Raw genomic sequence first — 25683 nt, 5'->3', positions numbered from 1 at the left:
TTGTAGTAGTACTAGAAGTACTGGGGATAGTAGTGGGAGCACAAGTAGCAGTACTTATAGTGGCGATGTTGATAGTTGTAGTAGTATAAGTAGCAGTATCAGCCAGTAGTAGTAGTAGTAACGGCCTTTGTAGTAGTGGTAGCGGAAGTAGGACTAGTTGTAGTAGTACTAGAAGTACTGAGGATAGTAGTAGTAGCGATGTTGATAGTTGTAGTAGAATAAGTAGCCAGCAGCAGTCGTAGTAATGGCCTTAGTAGTAGTTAGCAGTGGTAGTGGAAGTAGGATTAGTCGTAGTAATGGAAGCAGTAGTAGCGGGAGTAGGTATTACTATTAGTGCTAGTGGCAGTAGTAGTAGTACTGTGTAAGTGTATGAGTAAGCATATTAGTGGTTGTCGTTTTATTGAGTAGCCTAGTTGTAGTAGTAATAGAAGTAGTGGGGATAGTAGTAGGGGATGGTGATGGCAATAGTTGTAGTAGTATAGGTATAGGCAGTAACAACAGTATTTGTAATGGGCATGCTAGTGATGCTAGTGGAAGTAGTATTGGTTGTAATGTTGAAAAATGTCGTATACTGCAGTACTTCCAAATCAGTGACGGTGTTACTTAGTCTTGCGGTACTGCAGTACAGTAAGTATTTACCAAAAGGTTTATTTATAAAAGTAAATAAAAGCCTTAAGGTTGATAATAAAAATGGCGGCGTTCCGGTTGACTTTGTCCAGGCTGGGAATGCCAGCGCGATGAAAATGAACTATTAATCTGTTTCCCCAAAGGAATTCCGCTCGCCACACAAGCTTGACAGCCGCAATTGGACGCCGCTTGTCTGGTCAACAAACAATTTTCCTGGGCTTCACTGCCTCTCAAAAGGCACTTTTTCTTTTTCTTCATTCCGAGCAGGACCCTGATCATGTGAAAAAAAAAAAAACAAAAAATGTCAAAGCTTCCCCAGCTTTTCTTCTGGCACAAAGATGTCAGATGGAGAGAGTTAAGAATTTCCAAACATGTTAATCCGCGCGAGTGTAAACGCCAATGCGCGTCCGCTTGAGAGTCATTCAGCATGTTGGAAAGTTCCTGTGCTCGAGTGACAAAAGTGTGCCTTTGAGTCAGCCATGCTTACTGAACACAAACAATGGCGGATTAGCGCTTTACGTAATCACACTCATCATACAAACTATGGCTTGGGGAGCCACAGATGGCTTTTTTAATTGCACAATAGAATATGATCCATGAGAAAGAAATTCAGCTATTATGATAATATTATTGTTATATACTAACTCAATGAAATTTGATATTTATATTGATATGGGGTTTATATGTAGTAGTACATTTATTTTGGACAATCAAATAAGCATTATATAACACGATAATTCATTTTCTACTACTTATCCTCACAAGGGTTGCAGGCATGCTGGAGCCTATCCCAGCTGTCTTTGGGCGAGAGGCAGGGTACACGCTGGGATAGGCTCCAGCACCCCCGCAACCCTCGTGAGGAAAAGCGGTAGAAAATGAATGAATGTTATTAAAGTCCTCTAGGCATAAAATAGCACCCCTATAGTCATTATTATATTATAGTACACATTCATTCATTTTCTACCGCTTATCCTCACGAGGGTCGCATGCATGCTGGAGCCTATCACAGCTGTCTTCGGGCGAGAGGCGGGGTACACCCTGGACTGGTGGCCAGCCAATCACAGGGCACATATAGACAAACAACTATAATGTAATCCCTCGTTTATCACGGTTAATTGGTTCCAGAGCTGACAGTGATAAGTCAGTTTCTGAAAAAAAAAGGATTACATATTCATAAATTCTAATATTTTCATTGTTAAGGCATCCAAAATCTGTTCACAACCTACTAAATATGATTTTTAATGTTATTAAAGTCCTCTAGGCATGAAATAGCATCCCTATAGTCACTATTACATTATAGTACACATTCATTCCTTCATTTATTTTATACCGCTTATCCTCACGAAGGTCGTGGGGGTGCTGGAGCCTATCCCAGCTGTCTTCGGGCGAGAGGCGTGGTACACCCTGGACTGGTGGCCAGCCAATCACAGGGCACATATAGACAAACAACCATTCACACTCACATTCATACCTATGGACAATTTGGAGTCGGCAATTAACCTAGCATGTTTTTCATCAGAGATAGCCGAGGGTGGAATTGAACTCGGGTTTTATAGCTACGTATATTATAGCAATATTAAGTATCAATAATTAGGCCAATGTTAGCAACAGCCAGTGGCGTCATTAGGCCCATTTTAGGGGGACTTCAGTTTTAGGGGGACTTCAGCCCCCCGTAAATAATTTGATATTTTTTATTGATTTAAAAAAAAAAATTATTGATTTTTTTTTTATATCTGACAAATGTCATATAATAGGGAAGAAGCAGGCTAATAAGCAAACCAATAAGCAGGCTAATACTAGCCTACTACTACTACTACTACTAGTATTAGTAGTAATAATCAGAAGAAGAATAATAATGATAGTAACAATAATAGGCTAATGAATAATATAATAATGATTATTATATCATTGATGACTGTTCACTGGACAGAATGGTTGCAGAGCTTGAGCAGCAGTTTTGCAGTGTAGATTGTGTTTACTTTACTTTACTTTACTTTACTTTTATTTAATGGTGGCCTAAAACAATTGAGTATCTCTACTAAATCTGTCCAAAAGTGGGAAAGTTATATCCCGGTTCTTGTTCCTTATTTTATATTTTGGGTATTTTTTTTGAATGTCTACTACATTGATTCATATCCTGTGCATCTCCAGGGGGCTAAGAACCAAATGACGCCCCTTGGTTGTTCATGTTTAAGAGGTTAACTTATCCTTACACTTGCATGATGGCTGCGGTTTGACCCTGGAATGGATTTGTTTCTTTGTTTCCGATGGGAAAAGTTGGTTCAGGAGTGTGAAACTAAAGTCTTGTTATCAGTGCGGAGAAAAGATGAGGTCATGGTAAAAAGGAAGGAGAGCGCAAGATAAGAAGCAAAACGACACGCAGGCTCGCCGGTGTGACAAACAAAAAAGTGTGGTTTGAATTATAGTCCGTCTGTATGGTTGGTATGGCTAATAAGGAGCCAAGCCAATTAGGCTTTTAAGTGTGCTGGGATTGCAGAGGAGGTAAGAAAATGAATGAATAGCCGCTTCTTATATTTCCCCGCCCTGGAAAACATACAGTAATTAGCCAAAAAGTGTATGTATAGCACCACCTGTACTCATTCATTCAGTCCAAGGTGTATTGTCCGCTATTGCCAAGGGACGCTGCGGAGCAACTACACAACAAAACAGCTGTGCGGAATATTACATTACAACAAGACATATCAACAAATGTGTCTCCAAGAAGCCCTATTGTGTATTTTATCCACTTTTAGCCTATAACGTAATCCCTCGTTTATCACAGTTAATTGGTTCCAGAGTTGACAGTGATACGTCAGTTTCTGAAAAAAAAAAAAAAAGATTACATATTCATAAATCTAATATTTTCATTGCTAGGGCATCCAAAATCGGTTCACAACTAAATATGCTTTTTACATTATTAAAGCCCTCCTGGAATGAAATAGCACCCCTATAGTCACTATTACATTATAGTACACATTCATTCATTCATTTTCTACCGCTTATCATCACAAGGGTTGCGGGCATGCTGGAGCCTATCCCAGCTGTCTTCAGGCGAGAGAGGCGGGGTACACCCTGGACTGGTGGCCAGCCAATCACAGTGCACATATACACAAACAACCATAACGTAATCCCTCGTTTATCGCGGTTAATTGGTTCCAGAGCTGACAGTGATGTACGTCAGTTTCTGAAAATATGATTACATATTTATAAATTGTATATTTTAATTGTTAAGGCATCCAAAATCTGTTCACAAACTACTAAATATGCTTTTTTACATTATTAAAGCCCCGCTGGAATGAAATAGCACCCCTATAGTCACTATTAGTCACTATATTAGTCACAATTACATTATAATATATAATAAATAATATATATATATAATAATAAATAATAATAATATAAATATACATGAATATATATAAATAATATAAATATATAATAAATATATATAAATAGATCAAATATGAATTTTTATGCTCTAATATGCGACAGATTCAAATATATATGTACGTATATAATAAATATATAAATAGTATAATAAATAATATATAATAAATAATATATATAATATATTAATAAATAAATAATATGTAATAATAAATAAATAATATAAATATATAATAATATACATATAAAAAAATATATAAATAGATCAAATATTTTTTATGTTTTTATGCTCTAAAATGCGACAGAATCAAATATATATATAATAAATATATAAATTGTACAATAAATAATATATATAATAAAATATATATAATATAATATATATAATAATATATATACATATAAATATATATATTATATAAAATATATAAAAAAATATATATATAAAAAATATATATATATAAAAATATATATAAATATATAAATATAAATATATAAATATATAAATATAAATAATATAAATATATATAAATTGATCAAATATGATTTTTTTTACGTATAGGCCGTATTCAAACACAAAACATTATTATTCATATGTTTGAAAACCTGTAATAGAGTGAAAATTCTCTAAATTCTAAGCGTGAAGTTGCAAAGGATTACTGTACGTCATTCATTAATATTAAAATAATGTACATTGATCATTGTCCACATAGACAGTGGTTAATCTATGGTTATTATCACACATTCCCCTCTTTGTTATCATTGTACAATATGTGTAAAAAGCAAAACATACTCCGCTTCTCATGGATGTTAAACCTTCCTAGATTTACTGACGACTTTAGAGGCAAACGTTTCTTTAAGTTTCAGAGTGGTTTTGAGACAAAGTTAGCATTAATTGCTTTCCAAGCTCACATTTTGGCACATAATGCCACTTTATTACATGCGAGCACAGCATGTGTGTGGCAGACTTGGGCGACACACCAAAATACAAAAAAAAAAAAAAAAAAAGGCTGTGATTGCAACTATGCGGTGCATTCAAAGCCAATTATAAGTCGTGAAAAAGTGTTTCCATGTACTGTAAAAAGTCTCTCTCTCTCACACACACAACAGCATCATCTTTTAATTGAATGCAATAATAATCCCGCAGCTGCGCTTGGTTATTATTTACAGTACGCTGCCAAAGCTGTGCACAACGCTGGAAGATGCGCAAGCTATTTAAAAATGGTGCGGCGGGTTGTAACGGTGTAGCTACTACGTCGTAAAAAGCCTCCAGACAAGCTGTCTGTCACAACATTTGTTTGCCAGATTACATTCCTCGGCTTTGCACCGCTGAGAGAGCCAATAAAACGTCCAATGTTGGCGGTGACATATGCTCAGAGGAAGGGAACACTTTTAGTCATCGCTAAAAAAACAAGACACGAGGCGGGCATTTCTTCATCAGCCAATGGGAAAGGAGGAGAGGAAGAAAGAGTTTGGAAGAGGAGGAGGAGGAGGAGGGATGCTGAAAGAAAAGGTCATGAGTGGCAGTTGATGTGAGGAGCCTCAGCGACCTCACAAAAGGAGCCTTGACATCATCAGGTATTGAAGGCAGCGACAGGGAGAAGGACTTCTTTAAAGCGGGGGGGTGGGGGGGGTTATGCCGTAATTACATTTGCACTAAAACATGCCCAAGTGCTCCTATGTTGGTGGGAGTATGATTTTTTTTTTTTTTAAAGATGGGGGTTGGAAAGCCGAATTAATAAGCACTCTTTGCCTTTAGAGAAGAAAACACAAAAGATTTAACAACATTTCCTTCATTAAGCATAAACATACATTTAATCATATGCAGTATAAACGGTAGTATATATGTGCAATATACCAACTATGCACGTATACATATAACTTCTGATTTGTATTAGCCGGATTTTGCACCATCTCCGCTCTTGTGTGATTTATATTATACCGTATTTTCTGGACTATATGTCACACTTTTTTTCATAGGTTGGCTGGTCCTGCGACTTATACTCCAGAGCGACTTATAAATGAAAAAATATATATAAATATAATCACTCTAGACTTTTGCACCGATATCTCCTACTCCGTAGACATTAGCTTACAAAGACAACCGAGAACGACAGAACACAAATGCCCCCCCCCCCCCCCCCCCCCCCAAAAGAAAATCAAGTCGTGAAATTTGCAGCTGAAAGCAATAATCGAATAGCAGAGAGAAAGTTTGGAGTAAGTGAGAATGTATGTCGCAGGAACAGCCAACCTATGAAAAAAGTGTGACTTATAGTCCGGAAAATACGGTAAATATACTGTATTCGGAGTATAAGTCGCACAAGGCCAAAAATGCATAATTAGGTAGAAAAAAACATACGTAAGTCGCTCTGGAGTATAAGTGGCAGGAACAGCCAACCTATGAAAAAAGTGCTTATAATCCGTAAAATACGGTATATATACTGTATTTTCCGGACTATAAGTCGCTCCGGAGTATAAGTCACACAAGGCCAAAAATGCATAATTAATTAGAAAAAAACATACATAAGTCACACTGGAATATAAATCGCATTTTTTGCGGGTAATTTATTTTCCAAACTACTTGACCAAAACAGACATTACGTCCTCTTGGAAGGCAAGTTCTAACAATAAAAGAATAGAGAACAGGCTGAGTAGGTGTAAGATATGCTAACACAATGCTTATTCAGCTACACAAAAAATAAACATGAACACAAAAGGTGTCCAGTGTTTATGTAACATAAACACTTTTTTCATTTATAAGTCGCTCTGGAGTATAAGTGGCAGGAACAGCCAACCTATGAAAAAAAGTGTGATTTATAGTCCGGAAAATACGGTATATACATATATATACCGTATTTTCTGGACTATAAGTCGCTCCGGAGTATAAGTCGCACAAGGCCAAAAATGCATAATTAGGTCGAAAAAAACATACATAAGTCACTCTGGAGTATAAGTGGCAGGAACAGCCAACCTATGAAAGAAGTGTGACTAACACAATGCTTATTCAGCTACACAAAAAATAAACATGAACACAAAAGGTGTCCAGTGTTTATGGAACATAAACACTTTTTTCGTTTATAAGTCGCTCTGGCGTATAAGTGGCAGGAACAGCCAACCAATGAAAAAAAGTGTGACTTATAGTCCGGAAAATACGGTATATATACCTTATTTTCTGGACTATAAGTCGCACTGGAGTTTAAGTTGCACAAGGCCAAAAATGCATAATTAGGTAGAAAAAAACATACATAAGTCGCACTGGAATATAAGTTGCATTTTTTGCGGGTAATTTATTTTCTAAACTACTTGACCAAAACAGACGTCCTGTTGGACTATAAGACTATAAGTCGCGCTTTTTTTCATTATGCGTTTTTGATCATTTTGTTCGACTTATACTCCGGAGTGACTTATAGTCCAGAAAACAGATTTTAAAAAAAGGTGTCCAGTGTTTATGTAACATAAACACTTTTTTCATTTATAAGTCGCTCTGGAGTATAAGTCGCAGGAACAGCCAACCTATGAAAAAAAGTGCGACTTATATTCCAAAAAATTGGGTATATATAGATATACACTTTTTTAATGGGAAGTAAGATTCTGATATCACATAATAATGAAATAAATTGAGTCAAAGGTCCATTTGTACGATGAATATACGTAAGTATAATATTCCTGTATCTGCACCAGCATGTAATGTGTTCTTCCTTGAGCTCCGCCATGCTCCTTCTACCGAGTTCAGGGGTTAAATAAGGTCAAGTAATAGCTGGGTTAAGTACTTGCATTATCTTACTAGGAAGCATACTACGTTGTGAAAAGCATGAATCTGCTCGAGAAAGTGAACCAAGTTCTTTCCTTGTGCCCGAGACCTCATCCATTACCAGCAGCGATGGAGTCCAGCCCGGGTGTCACCGGGCCTGAGAGACACTGAACAGCACAAAGCTTCCACTGTGAGCTGTGTAGCAGCGCGGCGATAAACCACAACAAGATTACCGACCAGAATAAGCTATGCTCTTAGAGGCCGGCTGATATAAATCAAGCTCTTTTACACATGTAGTGATTTGTGACGGGAGGGTGACAGATTCACCAATCCTATGATATTCGCCGGGGTTTCCGCCGCAACCCATCGTGTCGGGTCATCATTATCCTGACAGGGGCCCGCCAAAGAGCGCTCAGCCAGCAAATCCAATTAGTGTTCCCCGTGATGACAGTGGTACACTGCTGCCGGGCCAACGGCAAGCTGTAATATGATGTTATTATACGCAAAAGACTCAATCTGTTTCCTGTGGGAGGCTCGTGTCAGGAATCGCAGGGAGAGGCGCTAATGCTCAACTGACAGCCCCGTTCGCTGCCTTCTGCTACACGACTAAACGAAGCATCGTCATTGTCACGTACTTAGCACTCAACAAGGCTTTGAAGCAGCCTCTAATGTGCTTGTTGTAGACGGATGGTTGTGGTTTATACACAATTATACATGTACAAAAAGGAGTAGGAAGAAGCAGAGCTTATTTAACCCCTTCTCCGTGGCAGGGCAGACTAGCTAGGACAGCTCGGACAGACCCAGCATGCCTTGCGGGCACTTAGAAATACAAAAACAGTTTTAAGTTATGTGCTATGTTTAGTGCTTAGTTGTTGATTTATGTGAAGCGCTAATGCTAATGCTGGTGCCAGTTGGTGCCAGTTCGCGCCAAGGCAATTTGCTGTGGCGCCTAGTGTTGACAGTAAGGTGCCTAGTGGCGTGCAGTGGCTCAAACTGCCTCCCAACTGGCTCGTGGTGGCCCGTAAAATTGAATGATTCTAGGAGTCCACTCGGCTGGCGCCAGTTAGTGCCAGTTGGTGCCAGTTTGCGCCAGTTTGCGCCAGTTTGCGCCAGTTTGCGCCAGTTCACTCCAGTTCATGCCAGTTCGCGCCAGTTCGCGCCAATGCAATTTGCTGTGCCGCTAAGTGTCACCAACAGGGTGCCCAGGGGCGTGCAGTGGCTCAAACTGCCTCCCAACTGGCTCGTGGTGGCCCATAGAATTTAGTTTGGCGGCAAGAAAATTTCTAATTGTTTAAAATCTTTGTTGCGCCAATTGCTTGATGCACAAAGTGGAACCAAATGCTACAAACAATCTAGACTTAAAGACTACTGGAATCGACTGGAATGTAATGGTGCGAGCCAAGTTGCGCCAATGATTCTAAGAGTCCACTGGGCTGGCGCCAGTTGGTGCCAGTTCGCCCCAGTTTGTGCCAGTTTGTGCCAGTTCATGTCAATGCAATTTGCTGTGGTGCCAGGTGTCGCCGATAAGGTGCCTAGTGGCGTGCAGTGGCTCAAACTGCCTCCCAACTGGCTCGTGGTGGCCCGTAAAATTGAGTTTGGCGGCAAGAAAATTTCAAATTGTTTAAAATCTTTGTTGCGCCAATTACTTGATGCACAAAGTGGAACCAAATGTCACAAACAATCTAGACTAAAAGACCTCCCGAATTCACTGGAATGTAATGGCCCGAGCCAAGTTGCGCCAATGATTCTAAGAGTCCACTGGGCTGGCGCCAGTTGGTGCCAGTTCGCACGAGTTTGCGCCAGTTTGTGCCAGTTTGTGCCAGTTTGTGCCAGTTTGTGCCAAAGCAATTTGCTGTGGCGCCTAGTGTTGCCGATTAGGTGCCTAGTGGCGTGCAACTGCCTCCCAACTGGCTCGTGGTGGCCCCGTAAAATTGCGTTTGGCGGCAAAAAAATTTCAAAATGTTTAAAATCTTCATCGCGCCGATTGCTTGATGCACCAAGTGGAACCAAATGTCACAAACAATCAGACTATTGGAATCCACTGGAATCTAATGGCGCGAGCCAAGTTGCGCCAATGATGCTAGGAGTCCACTGGGCCGGCGCCAGTTGGTGCCAGTTCGCGCCAGTTGGCGCTAGTTCACACTACTTCGCGCCAGTTTGAGCCAGTTGGTGCCAGTTCACGCCAATGCAATTTGCTGTGGCGCCTAGTGTCACCAATAAGGTGGCGTGCAGTGGCTCAAACTGCTTGCTAACTGGCTCGTTCTTGGTGGCCCCGTAACGGTGGCAAAAATTGAGTTTGGCGGCAAGAAAATTTCCAAACATTTAAAATCTTAGTCGCGCTGATTGCTTGATGCACCAAGTGGAACCAAATATCACAAACAATCCGACTATTGGAATCCACTGGAATGTAATGGCGCGAGCAAAGTTGCGGCAATGATGCTAGGAGTCCACTGGGCCGGCGCCAGTTGGTGCCAAAGATTATGTGATTGGCGTGTAGTGGCTCGCTGTGGCGCCGAATTAATGGCAACATGCCGAGCGAACACTACGCGCCAATCACATAATCTTTGGCGCGTACTGGCACCAAGTGGAGCCGGCTCAGTGGACTCCGAGCATCATTGCCGCAACTTGGCTCGTGCCACTACATTCCAGTGTTTTCATTTTGTTGCACCGTGAGCAAGCATGTCGCTCTGCTTGATGCCACCGAAAGATAGAGGGCTCGTCCGCCATTTTTTTTTTGGGCAGAGGGCGTCAAAATATTTTTTGATGCCCTCGGACAAAAAAATTTTCAACTTTCGATTTTCAATTTCAACTGTAGCCCAGTCGCGCTTACTTATCTTGCTACTTAGACAATACTGGCTGTGTGTTGTATTGTTTTCAGTGCGTAGTACATCTATACTGTTATATAAGCTGTACACTGACTAAAAACTGGCTTAAAAAAACGTGATATATCCTCACTGACAAGCTAGCTAACATGTTCCCACACTGAGCTAAACATTAGCTCGGAATCCGCCAATGATTCTCCCACTCGGACTGATGGATTGCATCTTCCTGGCCTCAAGCTCGTATCGCATTTTCTCCCAGCCGTGATCTATTTTATGGATGTTCCACACGCCGGCCATTGACGGTTTCCTTTTTCTTGTTTTTTTTTTTTATTTTTATTATTTCTCCAAGGACCAAGTAGAACACCTGTCTGCTTTAATCCCTGCAGAAATGTCAGGTCGCTGCGTGACATTGATAGAAGCAAGGCGCTATAGATCGACTGTCGGGGCAGCAAAAGAGTGGAGCGAGTGGGGGCTGCCGTGTGAATCACCGACTTCATAAATGAGATTGGAGTAGCAGACGGTGAACGGAATCATATTTTCATGAGTCACGCCACTTATGAGTGGTGGTCATAGCGATGACACATTGGTTTTTCCCAGCAGCTGACGTGATCATCAACAGGAATATATGATAATAACAAAACTGGAAAAATGGGAGTCGTAATTTTCTTGTTTAGAATTGAGATTAAGAACAAAAAAAAAATAGCAGAAATATAAACTGCATGCTAAACATTTTCTGTCCATCAATCTAAAACTTGACGTGACTCATTAATCACACACACTCGATCTGTTGGTGTGACATCACATCAGGAAGCGACCCCTTTTCATTCGCAGAATTCATTCCCAGAGGTCAACCGTGTGGTTATTTGTCCCAGAGGGGGTCTTGGCAGCTCGCAACAATCTGGCCGTAAGTAATGGTAAACTATATTACGCAAATCTTGAATGAAGACGAGCCAGACAAGTCCGTCGGCGGAATGTTTCTTTGTCAAACATAATACAAATAATGACTCAAGTTTGCTCAGCGATGAACAGATGGTTCGAGCAGTTTTTCATGGAAAACAATTTGGCCTTGAATGCTCAATGTTTGTACCCTTGGACTTTTATGAAAGGTTCCATTTACAATTTCACATGAAACACTAATCTCCACTGAGTCAAAGATAAGAACAGGAGTGTGATCAATATTTGAAACACACACACACACACACACACATAAAAAGCAGGATATTGTGCGTCATTTGTGAACAATTTGATATCAGTCTCACCTCAATAACATCTGTGTCAAAGTTGACAAATATAGACAAAAACTTATTACGGTGATGTAGTGATTTCTTTTGCAATCAAGACAATTATAAAAGTAAAAGACGACTTCCATTGCGTCTTATATTTGGCAGAATACATCATTTATATGATTATATTTCATAACAATGGCCAAATAAACTCACATCCAGTAAGTAGGAGTCTTATTTTCGTCTTAATGGCTTATATACGGTTATTGTGTTTACTGTATTAGGTAATACAAGCTTAAACGTGACTATAGGGGTGTTATAATTATATTTTAATTATATAATTTATATTTAATTAATTGTATAATTATAATTATTATGTTATATAATTATATAATTATAAATAATTTTGTTTAAAAAAATCTGATTCATTTTTATGCGGTGTTATGTTGTAGGGGTGTTATTTAATGTCTGGAGGGCAATTACAATTAATTATATAATTAGATAATTTATATTTAATAAATTATATAATTATAATTATTGTGTTTTATAATTATAAATAATTATGTTTTAAAAAATCAGATTCATAAGGTAAACAGGTTTTATATGGCGTTATGTTGTAGGGGTGTTATTTCATGTCTGGAAGGCAATTATAATTAATTATATAATTATATTTTAAATATATAATTTATGTTTAATTAATTATATAATTATAATTATTATGTTATATAATTATATAATTATAAATAATTATATTATTAAATAAAAATTTATATTATTAAATAAATAATTATAAAAAAATCTTATTCATAAGGTAAACAGCTTTTATGTGGTGTTATGTTGTAGGGGTGTTATTTCATGTCTGGAGGGCAATCATAATTAATAATATAATTATATTTTAATTATATAATTAGTATTTAATTAATTATATAATTATAAATAATTATGTTTAAAAAAATCTGATTCATAAGGTAAACAGGTTTTATGTGCCCTAACTATGAAAATATTGTATTTATGAATAAGGAATTCTACTTTTCGGTTGGCTCTGGAGCCAATTAAACGCATTAAATTAACGATTATGCTATGTCACAGTAATATAAAAAAAAATACCAACATGACCACTAAACCAAAAAATTCTGCACACTAAGTTTTCATTTATTACTATTTTTAATAAATTTAAAAATGTTTTTTTTTCAATAAAATGTAATAAAATACTTAACACTTGTGTTAACTCGTGTTAAACCACAAAGTGGTTGAAATGTTAAGGTAGCTGCTGACAATAAATGAGTGTCAATTTGAGTGGGAATCATTGCGGCTCATAATTAATTCCCCATACACACAAAACTCCACCTTAAGAAAAATTAGACGCTTTGTTTAGTTTTAATAAAGCATCCGCCTCCACTTTACATGGCGAATGTGCTCATTGCCTTCCAATGGGATTATTGTGCAGCTGTGGGCATGTTTGTTCAGCAGCCGCTGGTCACTTCTGTCTCTCAAACCTGCTTATAGATTTCCTTTTTGCTGTGTGGCCTGGGACGGGGTCAGGGGGTCAGGCTCTAGCGAGGCATGATGGGAGTGATTGTTCTCCAAAGGCCTTGGGTGTGGAATCTATCATCATTAATGCACCAGTCGCCTCTTGTTAACCGGCCGGCCAAACATGATGGAGAAGACCCTTCTGTCGGTTTTCCGAATGGCGATCAAATGTGTCATTCCGGCTCATTATTGGACTAAATGGGAAGAAGGTAAAGGTGGGGTCGGCCATCGGGGTTCAGATGACAATTTTCAGCCTGATGTTGGGAGTGATGAGCGTGATCCAGTTTGGGATGGAAAGTGAGGATACAGTATTGTTGTCACATGACTGTAAATGGTCAAAATGCTCAATACATTCATTCATTCATTTTCTACCGCTTATCCTCACGAGGGTCGCGGGAGTGCTGGAGCCTATCTCAGCTGTCTTCGGGCGAGAGGCGGGGTACACCCTGGACTGGTGGCCAGCCAATCACAGAGCATAGAAATGAATACTTAGTTACATTTAAAAATGTCAAAATGAAAATAAAAATATATGATTACTATATTTACAAATTCATATTCTTATTAAATTACAAATATTTAGGAAATATTATTATTAAAGTATTATTATTAAAATATTATTATAATATTATATATTTTAAATATATTAAAATATACATTAGAAAATATTGTAATGTATGTAAATAAGTGAATAAAATGTAAAATTTTCTCAAATATAAATATAAATATAAATATAAATATAAATATAAATATAAATATAAATATAAATATAAATATAAATATAAATATAAATATAAATAGTAGTAACTCAAATTTAAAGAACTCAAAAGAAAATAAAACAAAAATTCAAAAAATATTTCAAAAATTCTCAGAAAATATCAATAAATATAATGCTAGCTACAATTTAAATTTACAAAAATAAATAATTTTACAAAATTTACAAAAAATAATTTTAAATGTAAAATGTAACATTCATTATTATAAAATTAATGCAAAAAAAAATTGAAATAATAAATTAGGTGACAATCTATTTTGTAACATATGTAAACAATATGTACAATTTGTAATAAAATGTATGAAAATAGTAATTATACGTTTCAAAAGTAAAATAAAAAGCAGTACATAAGAGGGGGAAAAATAAAAAAATTGTACTGAATCTGGAAAAAAAAAACAAAACAAAAATTCAAAAAATATTTCAAAATTTGTCATATACAAAAATATAACTAAATATAATCGTAGCTAGAATTTAAATTTATACAGGGCACATTTAGACCAACAACCATTCACACTCACATTCATACCTATGGACAATTTGGAGTGGCTAATTAACCTAGCATGTTTTTGGAATGTGGGAGGAAACCTGAGTCGAACAGGCAAACTCCACACAGGGTGGAATTGAACTCGGGTCTCCTAGCTGTGAGGCCTGCGTGCTAACCACTCGACCACCGTGCAGCAGTTTTTCACCCAATCTTGCTCAAATTTTGCAGATATTCATCTCCCATTCTAGAACCAATCCAACCAAGTTTAAGAACAGCGCCACCATGTGGTGGATGTTTCCGTAAAATAATAGCACAAGTAACACAGTAAGGGTCCATGTTTGGACCGAGTTTGACCCTTTTGTGTGGAACAGTTAAGGAGAAGAAGAGCTTACACTATATACAAAAATAGGTGGCCCAATTTGTAAAGGTACGATTCCCCAAGACCACCGCTGTGATAACAGCTGAACATCTTCACTTTGATGACTTTCCTTAAACATACGCTTCCGTCCACATGTTTACTCAAAGATTGTGAACCTGGTCGAGATATTGCGACCTGGCGCTAACATAAGCGTCCTCCATCACCGGAGCCTATTAAAATGATATAGGTGAGAGGAACCAGCTGCTAAGACCCCCCCCCCCCCCCCATTCAAGGTTCCAAAAGCAAACAATTCCCCCCATTTTATCATTGCCCCAGTTTCACCTTTGACCTCGAATGGGAAGCTAATAATGAATTCCATATTTCCGCTGATGGTGGACAGCAGGACTGGTTCCTAGTGACCATCAATCAGAGGGGACGGAGCTGGACTGGTCACTGCAACACCCCCCCCCCCGTTTGACCCCTAAATAAATACACAGTGGTCACTTGCTGATGACAAGCTAACGCAGGACCATCCCTTCCCTTTTTTTATAAGTTTAATGAGGAATATTAACATGCAGCATATCATGCAATGTCTATAAGTCACACTTTCTTTCATAGGTTGGCTGTTCCTGCCACTTATACTCCAGAGCGACTTATAAATGAAAAAAGTGTTTATGTTACATAAAGACTGGACACCTTTTGTGTTCATGTTTATTTTTTGTGTAGCTGAATAAGCATTGTGTTAGCATATCTTACATCTATTCAGCCTGTTCTCTATTCTTTTATTGGTAGAACTTGCCTTCCAAGAGGACGTAATGTCTGTTTTGGTCAAGTAGTTCAAATAAATTACCCGCAAAAAATGCCACTTATACTCCAGTGCGACTTATGTATGTTTTTTCCTACCTAATTATGCATTTTTGGCATTGTGCGACTTATACTCCACTGCGACTTATGTATGTTTTTTTCTACCTAATTATGCATTTTTGGCCTTGTGCGACTTATACTCCAGTGCGACTTATGTATGTTGTTTTTCCTACCTAATTATGCATTTTTGGCCTTGTGCGACTTATACTCCAGTGCGACTTATACTCCAGTGCGACTTATGTATGTTTTTTTTCTACCTAATTATGCATTTTTGGCCTTGTGCGACTTATACTCCAGTGCGACTTATGTATGTTTTTGTGGACCTATTTGTGCATTTTTGGCCTTGTGCGACTTATACTCCAGTGCGACTTATGTATGTTTTTTTTCTACCTAATTATGCATTTTTGGCTTTGTGCGACTTATGTATGTTTTTTTCTACCTAATTATACATTTTTGGCATTGTGCGACTTATACTCCAGTGCGACTTATGTATGTTTTTTTTCTACCTAATTATGCATTTTTGGCCTTGTGCGACTTATACTCCAGTGCGACTTATGTATGTTTTTGTGGACCTAATTATGCATGTTTGGCATTGTGCGATTTATACTCCAGTGTGACTTATGTATGTTTTTTTCTACCTAATTATGCATTTTTGGCCTTGTGCGACTTATACTGTGGAACGACTTATAGTCCAGAAAATACGGTAATTTCTTACAAAATCTTTGCTACAAATTTTTTTAATTTTTATGGAGTCCGGGCAAAATAAATGTGTGTCTGCAGTCAAGCCTGGTAGTGGGGGCCGTATGAGTGCTGCTGACATAAGGGAGCTGTGGTTCATTCATGGAAAACATGGATACGGTGACACTGAAGCAGCGCAGCGTTGGAAACGGGTTTGCAAGGCGTATAATTAAAAAATAGTTCATCCTCAAAATGGGAAAAAAATTCGGAACATTTTAGGGTGTGGGGGGGTTACGTGAAAAAATACGTGAATTTAGTACTATTTGCAGATGACACCTGGATTTTTTTTGTTTGCCATGTCAAGTTTTATTCCTCTTTGTAAATTTGTTACCTTTGATGAGCACCAACTTAACAGGAAATAACAGGTGGTGGGGGGAAGGTGAGGGGGGGTGAGAATGTGAGGTGTATGCGTATACGACACACACAAAAAAAAATGTTCTGAAACTATTGCGGCAGATAAGAAGCGTGTGAAAAATCGATGAGGGAAGCTCAGTTGTCAGCGTGACGATGTGCTGACTAACTCTCGGAGGAGCGAGACAGAGTGGGAAGAAGGTTTTAAGGACGCCCACAGGAGATAAGACAGCATTCACATGGGAACGCCACCTTTTTTCCTCCCCCCCCTTCCTAAAGTCACCAAATCTTTTAGAGGAATAGAGTTGAGTGCTCCCCCCGGTCCCGATGGAGGCTGGCTTTGAACGGTGGGAAAAAAAGCAGTGGACCAGGATGAGCGTAGAAATTCCATCCATTTTCTACACCGCTTACCCTCATTAGGATCACGGGGGGGTGCTGGAGCCTATCCCAGCTCATATCAGGTGAGAGGCGGGGTACACCCTGGACTGGTCGCCAGCCAATCCCAGTGAAATGAATACTTTTACATTTAAAAATGTCAAAATGAAATAAAAAAATATTACTATATTTGCTAATTCATAATCTTATAAAATTACAAAAATTTAGGAAAAAATGTTTTACAAAGGTGTATGCACTATGAAATTGTAATGTATGTAAAAAAGTGAATAAAATATACAAAAACATCAATAAAATAGTAGTAACTCCAATTTAAATCGGCATAGAAAATAAAAAAAAATAAAAAAATATTTTATAAATTGCCATATACAAAAATATCAGTAACCCTAATAGTATCTACAATTTAAATTAAAAAAATAATAATTTTACAAAATTTACAAAAATATTTTTTTATGTAAAATGTAACATTCATTATTATAAAATGAATGCTAAAAAATTTAAATGATAAATTCGGTTACTATCTATTTTTTAACATATGTAAAAAATATGTAAAATTTTTAATAAAAATGTATGACAATAGTAATATTTTTACTTATTATTATATTTAGTATTTATACTTTTATACTTACTTATAATATTTATATTTATAATAATAATTATATGTTTCAAAAAGTAAAATAAAAAGCAGTACATAACAGGGGAAAAAAACATTATTTAAATGAAAAATTGTACTGATTCACTATAATAAATATAATTGTAAAATAGATAATAAATAAATAAATGGACCATTACAAATTAAAAAATAATAAAAATAAATGACAAAAATCATTTAATTCAGGTTTATCATTACCGATAATCTACATTTTGTTTAAAGTATCAAAAGATAACAAAAATAATAATTATAGTGTAACAGTAGAATCATTTTCCAGCTCAAACATGATTTATTTAGTTTCCTCTTCCCCTTTTTTTTCCTCTTCTTAAAGTCACCAACTCTTTTAGAGACCCGGACTTGAACGCTCCCCTCGGTCCTGACGGGATAGAGGCTGACTTTGAACAGTGGGGGAAAAAAAGGGGGCACCGGGACGTGCGTGGTAATCTCCTCCTAAGCCTTGCCTATTTATCACGGAGGTAACGATAAGAATCAGATTTAAAAAAAAAAAAAGGTGAACCCTGAGATGGGTCAGAGCCTCACACGGGCGGTAACGCGATCTGCAGGAGAGTGCTGATAACCCAGGACAATACTAGGGGACGCCTGTCAGATAAATAAAACAAACGGGGCAGGTTGTAAAAGTGAGAGGAGGAGGAGGAGGAGGAGGAGGGCCCACGTGGTGAACAACATCACTACTAAGAATAGGAGCAGAGTGATGGCTGGAGGAGGAAGGAGGAAGGAGGAAGGAGGAGAGGGATGCTAGGCGGGAGATAAAGGCAGCAAAGGGGATGACTTATTTGGAGGACGACCACAGACGGCCACAACACTGATTGCATTGTTGTACTATTATTGTATAGAGGAACCTCCAAGGACCCACATGATATAGTACATCCAGTTTCCGTGGGTTCCTGAACTCATCCTTGCTATTGGAAACCATTGTGCAACCTTTATTAACAATAAAGTCATATTTTAACACTCATACAAGTACACAAAGTCAAATGTCAAATGGGAAACTTAGTTTGGGGGAAAAGTTTATATTATGGGAATAAAGTTGTAATATTACGAGAAAACAATTAATAAGAAAAAGTTGAAATATTTGTAAAATTCTAAAAAAAAATAAAAAAAATAAAAAAATTCCCCAATAATAAAGCCAAAATATTAGCAAAATACTAGAAGCGAAAAAAAGTTATATTTTCTCAAAAAGGTCCAATTTTGCAAAAATAAACTTGTAATAGTATGAGAAAAAAATAATGTCATTTTTGTAAAAAAAAAAAAAAGTGAAACATTAAAGAAAAAAATGCAATGTTATGAGAAACAAGCGGAACAAATAATAAATATGTATTTTTTTTTAATTATGTTGGGTGGAAAAGTCATTATAGTACAAGAATAAAGTCAAAATATAACGGGTATGAAGTCGTTATATTATAAGAGAAAATATTAACAAAAAATTGGGATATACAATTCTAAAAATCAAACAGCAAAAAAAGAAAAAAAAGAAAAAAAGCCAAACAACCAAAATATTAACAGAATTTTTTTTGTATTCTAACAAAAAAACGTTTACAGAATAAAAAAGAATTGATGTAATAAATGTGTAATATTTTGAAAAAAAATATTAAAGATAAAATCTTAAAGATGCAATATTATGAGAAACAAGCAGAACAAATAATAAATATGTATTTTTTTGAAAATTATGTTGGGTGGAAAAGTCACTTTCGTACAAGAATAAAGTCAAAATATTATGGGCATGAAGTCGTTATATTATAAGAGAAAATACAAAATCATTGAAATATAAAATTCTAAAAATCAAACAGCAAAAAAGAAAAAAGCAGCAAAAAAGTAAAAAAGAAAAAAGAAAAAAAAGAAAAAAAGAAAAATATATATTGGGCAAAAAGTCCTAATATTACAAGAAAAATGTCAAAATATTATGAATTAAGTCATAATAAGGACAAAAAAAGTTGACAAAAAAGGTTGAAATTGTTTGATAAAAACAACAGCAGAAATAGAAAAAAAAGCTTTAATTTTCCGAGAATAAAGTCAAAATTATTAAGACAAAATAGTTGTAATCGAATGTTTCATAATTTTATGAGGGAGAATAATTTTTCACCTTATATCACAAACTTGTAATCCCGTTTTAAATGCCCGGTTGTCCCGTTTAATGCAAGACCCAGTGGGCTTTAAGTGACCAATGGGGGCCCGGTAAGGTCAGTCCGTGGACCTCCGGGACCTCCCTGCCACTTCCCTACCTACTCTCTCCGCCGGGACCGCTGGGAATCCTCCCTGTCTTGGATGAGGTCATGTTTTCCAAAGCTTGCACATGTTCTCATGGGCACACGCTATCACTGCGGTTATGAAAATACAGGCAGGCAGACAGGAGAGCATCCTGTGCCGTTGGGGGCGCTAACAATGGAAGAAAACAAACGTGTGATACTGTATGCGCTGGTCCCTCGAGCAGATAAAGACCGCCGCGTTGTGTGTGCCCCCCCCCCCCCTCAACACACACACACATGCTGAATTAATGAGCAAAAAGCTGCCGTGCAGATGACTGATGACTTTAGCGCTTTGAGAGCCCGCCCCCCCGCCCCCCCCCCCCCCTCCCCTCCTGCTGTCACCTCGGTGTCTCCGGCAAGTGGCTGGATGGCGTCACCTCGGTCTTACATGAGATAAAGTTGACAAGATGATGTCTCACAGGCCCCAGAGTCTCAATCAATCGAGCAAACTCATTAAAAAACAAACCACCTGCGAGGAAACCGATGGTCTGCTTCCTGTTTGGGCGTTTCCTGACCTTTAGTAGAGCTTTTGTGTAAATGATATTTGCAATTTTTGAGCCCTTAATCATACTTTTTTTTTAAGCTGCATGGAAAAAAAGCTGTTTTTTTATTTTGTGTATAGAGTGCATCCGACTCACTTTAAAATCTCTGTATTTAATCAATTGCACTGTAAGATAAGGCAACTGGCAATTAATATTTATAAGTAGAACCTTTAAGAATATTTTAAGTTATACTTAAAATAGTAATATTATAGTAATTATTTGTTTCAAAAAGTAAAATAAAAAGCAGTAAATAAGATGGGAGAATCATTATTTAAATCAAAAATTGTACTGATTCACTATAATAAATATAATAGTAAAATAGATATGTGAAAGTGTGTATGTAAAAAAAGTGAACAAAATATACAAAAATTTCTATAAATATAGAAGTAACTCCTATTTAAATCTGCAAAAGAAAATAAAACAAAAAATAAAAAAATATTGTTTTTTGAATTTTGAAAATTCAAAAAAAAATTGTCATATACAAAAATATCAATAAATCTAATAATAGCTACAATTTCAATTTACAAAAATAAATAATTTTACAAAATTTACTAAAAACTTTTTTATTGTAAAATGTAACATTCATTATTATAAAATTAATGCTAAAAAAATGGAAATAATAAATTAGGTTACAATCTATTTTGTAACATAACGTAAAACATATGTAAAATTTTTAATAAAATGTACGAAAATAGTAATATTATAGTAATTATACGTATCAAAAAGTAAAATAAAAAACAGTACATAAGAGGGGAAAAAATCATTATTTAAATCAAACATTTTACTGATTCACTATAACAAATATAGTAGTAAAATAGATATAATAAATGTAACATTACAAATGAAAAATAATAAAAATAAATTATAAAAATCATATAATTAATTTTTATCATTACCGATAATCTACACTTTTTAAAAGTATCAAAAGTTAACAAAAACAATAATAATAGTGTAATAGAATAGAATCATTTTCCAGCTCAAAAATGATTTATTTAGTTTTCTCTTCCCTTTTTTTATTCCTCTTCTTAAAGTCGCCAATCTATCTGATGCAATAAATTTATTCTTAATTGATTCTTGGTTTAATTTATTTGTGTTTTTTTTTCATAAGTAACTACAAATTATTTTAAGTAGGTTACACAAATCTGCAAAAAGTTCATATTCATCAAAAATGACAAGTTAAATAAACTGAAAAGACAGATAATGCAACTGGCAATCAACATTTATAAGTAGAACTTTTAAGAAAATTTTAAGTTAACGATACTTATACCAATTAATTATTTTGATGTTGTTAAGTGTTTAATGTTTAATGTTGTTTAATGTTTTTAAGTTCATCTTACTTAATATAGCCATAGTTCAATTTAATCAAAACATATTAGTTAAAAGTACTCAGAATGGAACATGTTAAATGAACTTGACGTAATTAACTTATTAGAACTTTTTTTTAAAAGAACTTTGAGTATGCATAACTTCATTTATTTAAGTACTTTGAACATTCGGGTTCACAGTGTGTGAATTTTCTTAGTGAAAAAATGTAATGATAAAGAACATAAGAATGTAATTCAGTGTACCTAATGCTGTGGCAAGGCGTTGTATATCTGGATGGTATTTGAAACACGATCATTATTTAACACTTGTTTTCTTTATTTTTGTGTGTACAGGAAGTCCAAAGACAGACAGCTGAGATTACACACGTCTCACTCATATCATGAAAACACATAATTATGATGTTGGCTGACTTGCCCCATCATGACTGCAAACATCCTGTCCTTGTATGATTTGGACATGAATCACGCTCCGTCGATGCGGTGGCTAGCACGGCCGAGGAAGTCTGTTGCTTGTTTGGAACTTTGGGAAACCAGATTTTGACGAAATGGGTAAGCTGACTAACGGCTGAAAGTATGAAATCTATTTGAAGTATAAGTATTAACCAACATTTAAAAAAACACAGGAGTTACAAAACATCCTGGACATCACAACCGACCCATAGGAGGCCTCGGGGGATAGAAAAAAAGCTCTCCTCCCATTTTGTGTGGAAGTGGTAAATTGTTGCTTTCTTAATCCTTCATATCCACCTCCTTTGAAACATGAACTTAAGTTTAAAATGAGTAAATTGGAGAGGCTAAGTAGCTAAGTCGTCTCTTATGTCCTTTCAGTGATCCAATTGCCTGCACAATATAATGTAAAAAAGCCTCTCGCCCGAAAACAGCATGGTATAGGCTCCAGCATACACCTTGTGAGGATAAGCGGTATAGAAAATGGATTAATGGATAGAGGAGTGTAACAGTAGGGGTGCTATTTCATGTCTGTGGGTCTCTAATTATGTTAAAAAAATGTATTTACAAAGTCATAAACAGCTATTTTATACTAAAAATTACAAAAAAATTGCAAAAAAATTACTAAAAAAATTACTAAAAATTAAAAAAAATGACAAAAAAAATTACTAAAAAACTACAAAAATTTACAAAAAATTTACAAAAAATTTACAAAAAATTTACAAAAAATTTACAAAAAATTTACTAAAAATTTACTAAAAATTTACTAAAAATTTACTAAAAATTTAAAATATATATTTTTATTATTATTAAAAAAATGAAAATTCACTTATCATTGAACCAATTAATCACTGTAAACGAGGGGTGACTATACTCCATCATAGAAACGTTTTTGAGATTCTACCGGATTCTGATTTTCTTTCATTCTCTTTGATCTGATCAGAAAAAAATTTGGAAAATTAAGGAAAGGCATACCTTTCCCGGAAAATTCTAAAAGCTGTACCTGCATTTTTTTTTATTAGGATAAAGTTCCCAGAAGCTGCAGGGGCAATAAAGAATGTCAAAGCAGATAAAAGAGCAAAGGCAGGATTAGGGAAGAGATGGAAGCTGTAAAATTGTTCCATTCTCCGCTTTCTCCTATTACAGTTACCTTCATTATGCTGAAGGACGAAAAGACGTGAGAGTCATTTGAACTTTCACAGCCCCCCCCAAACCCCCCCCAAACCCTCCTGTGGTCTCATTCTCGCATCCTTTTCATGTTTTGACATTTCTTTTTAAGAAAAAAGACCGTAAATTAGGAACATTGTTGTGTAAAGACTGACTCACCCGGCCCTCCCCCACTCATTCTTTTTTTTTTTTTTTGTTTTCTCTACTCCGCTAGTGGTGGAGACTCATAAAAGCGGCGGCGAAGAGACGTTGAAATATCTGAAGCTTGCAGAGATAAACAGACTCAGGTATTCATTGCACATTTTATAGGCTGTCCCGAAAAGAAGAAACAAAGACACTGTCCTCTTACAGATTTGTTTCGACGGTGCAGATCAATTAGTCCAATGAGAAGCCCTCACGGACACGAGAACTACATTTAATGTGCTTTCACACCTGGCATATCCCAGTCTAGACAACGGAACTCTTTAAAAGTACATCCTCGTTAAAATATGAAAACCTATAAATGTTTGGGTGGTTTTATTGTCTTTTTTCATCTGTGTGATTTTGACAAAGATCAGATCACATTTTGATGGTGATTTTATGCAGAAATGTGAGAAATTCCAAAAGGTTCAGATACTTTTTCACACCACTGCATTGTGTTGTGCAATTTTGATTGTGCTATGTGAGTGTGTGCTTGTGTTGCACAAGACAAAAACTGCTAAATGAATACAAAATTTACATCCAATTAGGAAGTCTACTTATGCAGAATTGTGAGGAATTCCAAAAGGTTCAGATACTTTTTCATACCACTGTACTGTATCGTGTTGTGCAACTTTGATTGTGCTATGTGAGTGTGTGCTTGTGTTGCATAGGACAAAAACAGCTAAATGAATACAAAATTTACATCCAATTAGGAAGTCTACACACTGGAACGCTTTAAAAGTACATCCTCGTTAAAATATGAAAACCTATAAATGTTTGGGTGGTTTTAGTGTGTTTTTTTCATCTGTGTGATTTTGACAAAGATCAGATCACATTTTGATGGTGATTTTATGCAGAAATGTGAGAAATTCCAAAAGGTTCAGATACTTTTTCACACCACTGCATTGTGTTGTGCAACTTTGATTGTGCTATGTGAGTGTGTGCTTGTGTTGCACAGGACAAAAACTGCTAAATGAATACAAAATTTACATCCAATTAGGAAGTCTACTTATGCAGAATTGTGAGAAATTCCAAAAGGTTCAGATACTTTTTCATACCACAGTACTGTATCGTGTTGTGCAACTTTGATTGTGCTATGTGAGTGTGTGCTTGTGTTGCATAGGACAAAAACAGCTAAATGAATACAAAATTTACATCCAATTAGGAAGTCTACACACTGGAACGCTTTAAAAGTACATCCTCGTTAAAATATGAAAACCTATAAATGTTTGGGTGGTTTTAGTGTATTTTTTTCATCTGTGTGATTTTGACAAAGATCAGATCACATTTTGATGGTGATTTTATGCAGAAATGTGAGAAATTCCAAAAGGTTCAGATACTTTTTCATACCACTGTACTGCATTGTGTTGTGCAACTTTGATTGTGCTATGTGAGTGTGTGCTTGTGTTGTGTAGGACAAGAACAGCTAAATGAATACAAATTTTAGGAATATTTGCCTTCAAAAATCATTGTAAAATACTGTATATAAAAATGCAAGTTTTCCAAAATAGGTGTCGATTAATTCTGTAATGAATTAATCATTGATTAATTGTTGCAAACTGATATTTTTCTTATTTTTTTCTCAATTAAAAGATCAGATCACATTTGATGGTGATTTTATGCAGAAATGTGAGAAATTCCAAAACTTACAGATACTTTTTCATACCACTGTACTGTATTGTGTTGTGCAACTTTGATTGTGCTATGTGAGTGTGTGCTTGTTTTGTATAGGACAAAAACAGCTAAATTAATACAATATTTACATCCAATTGGGAAGTCTTTAAAACAACTGAACTCTTTAAAAGT

Source organism: Doryrhamphus excisus, linkage group LG13 (genome assembly GCF_037039965.1).
Source record: "Doryrhamphus excisus strain RoL-2023G ecotype Guam linkage group LG13, RoL_Dexc_Guam_v1.1, whole genome shotgun sequence".
NCBI classification, from domain to species: domain Eukaryota; kingdom Metazoa; phylum Chordata; class Actinopteri; order Syngnathiformes; family Syngnathidae; genus Doryrhamphus; species Doryrhamphus excisus.
Note: the sequence above shows the minus strand (reverse complement) of the source record.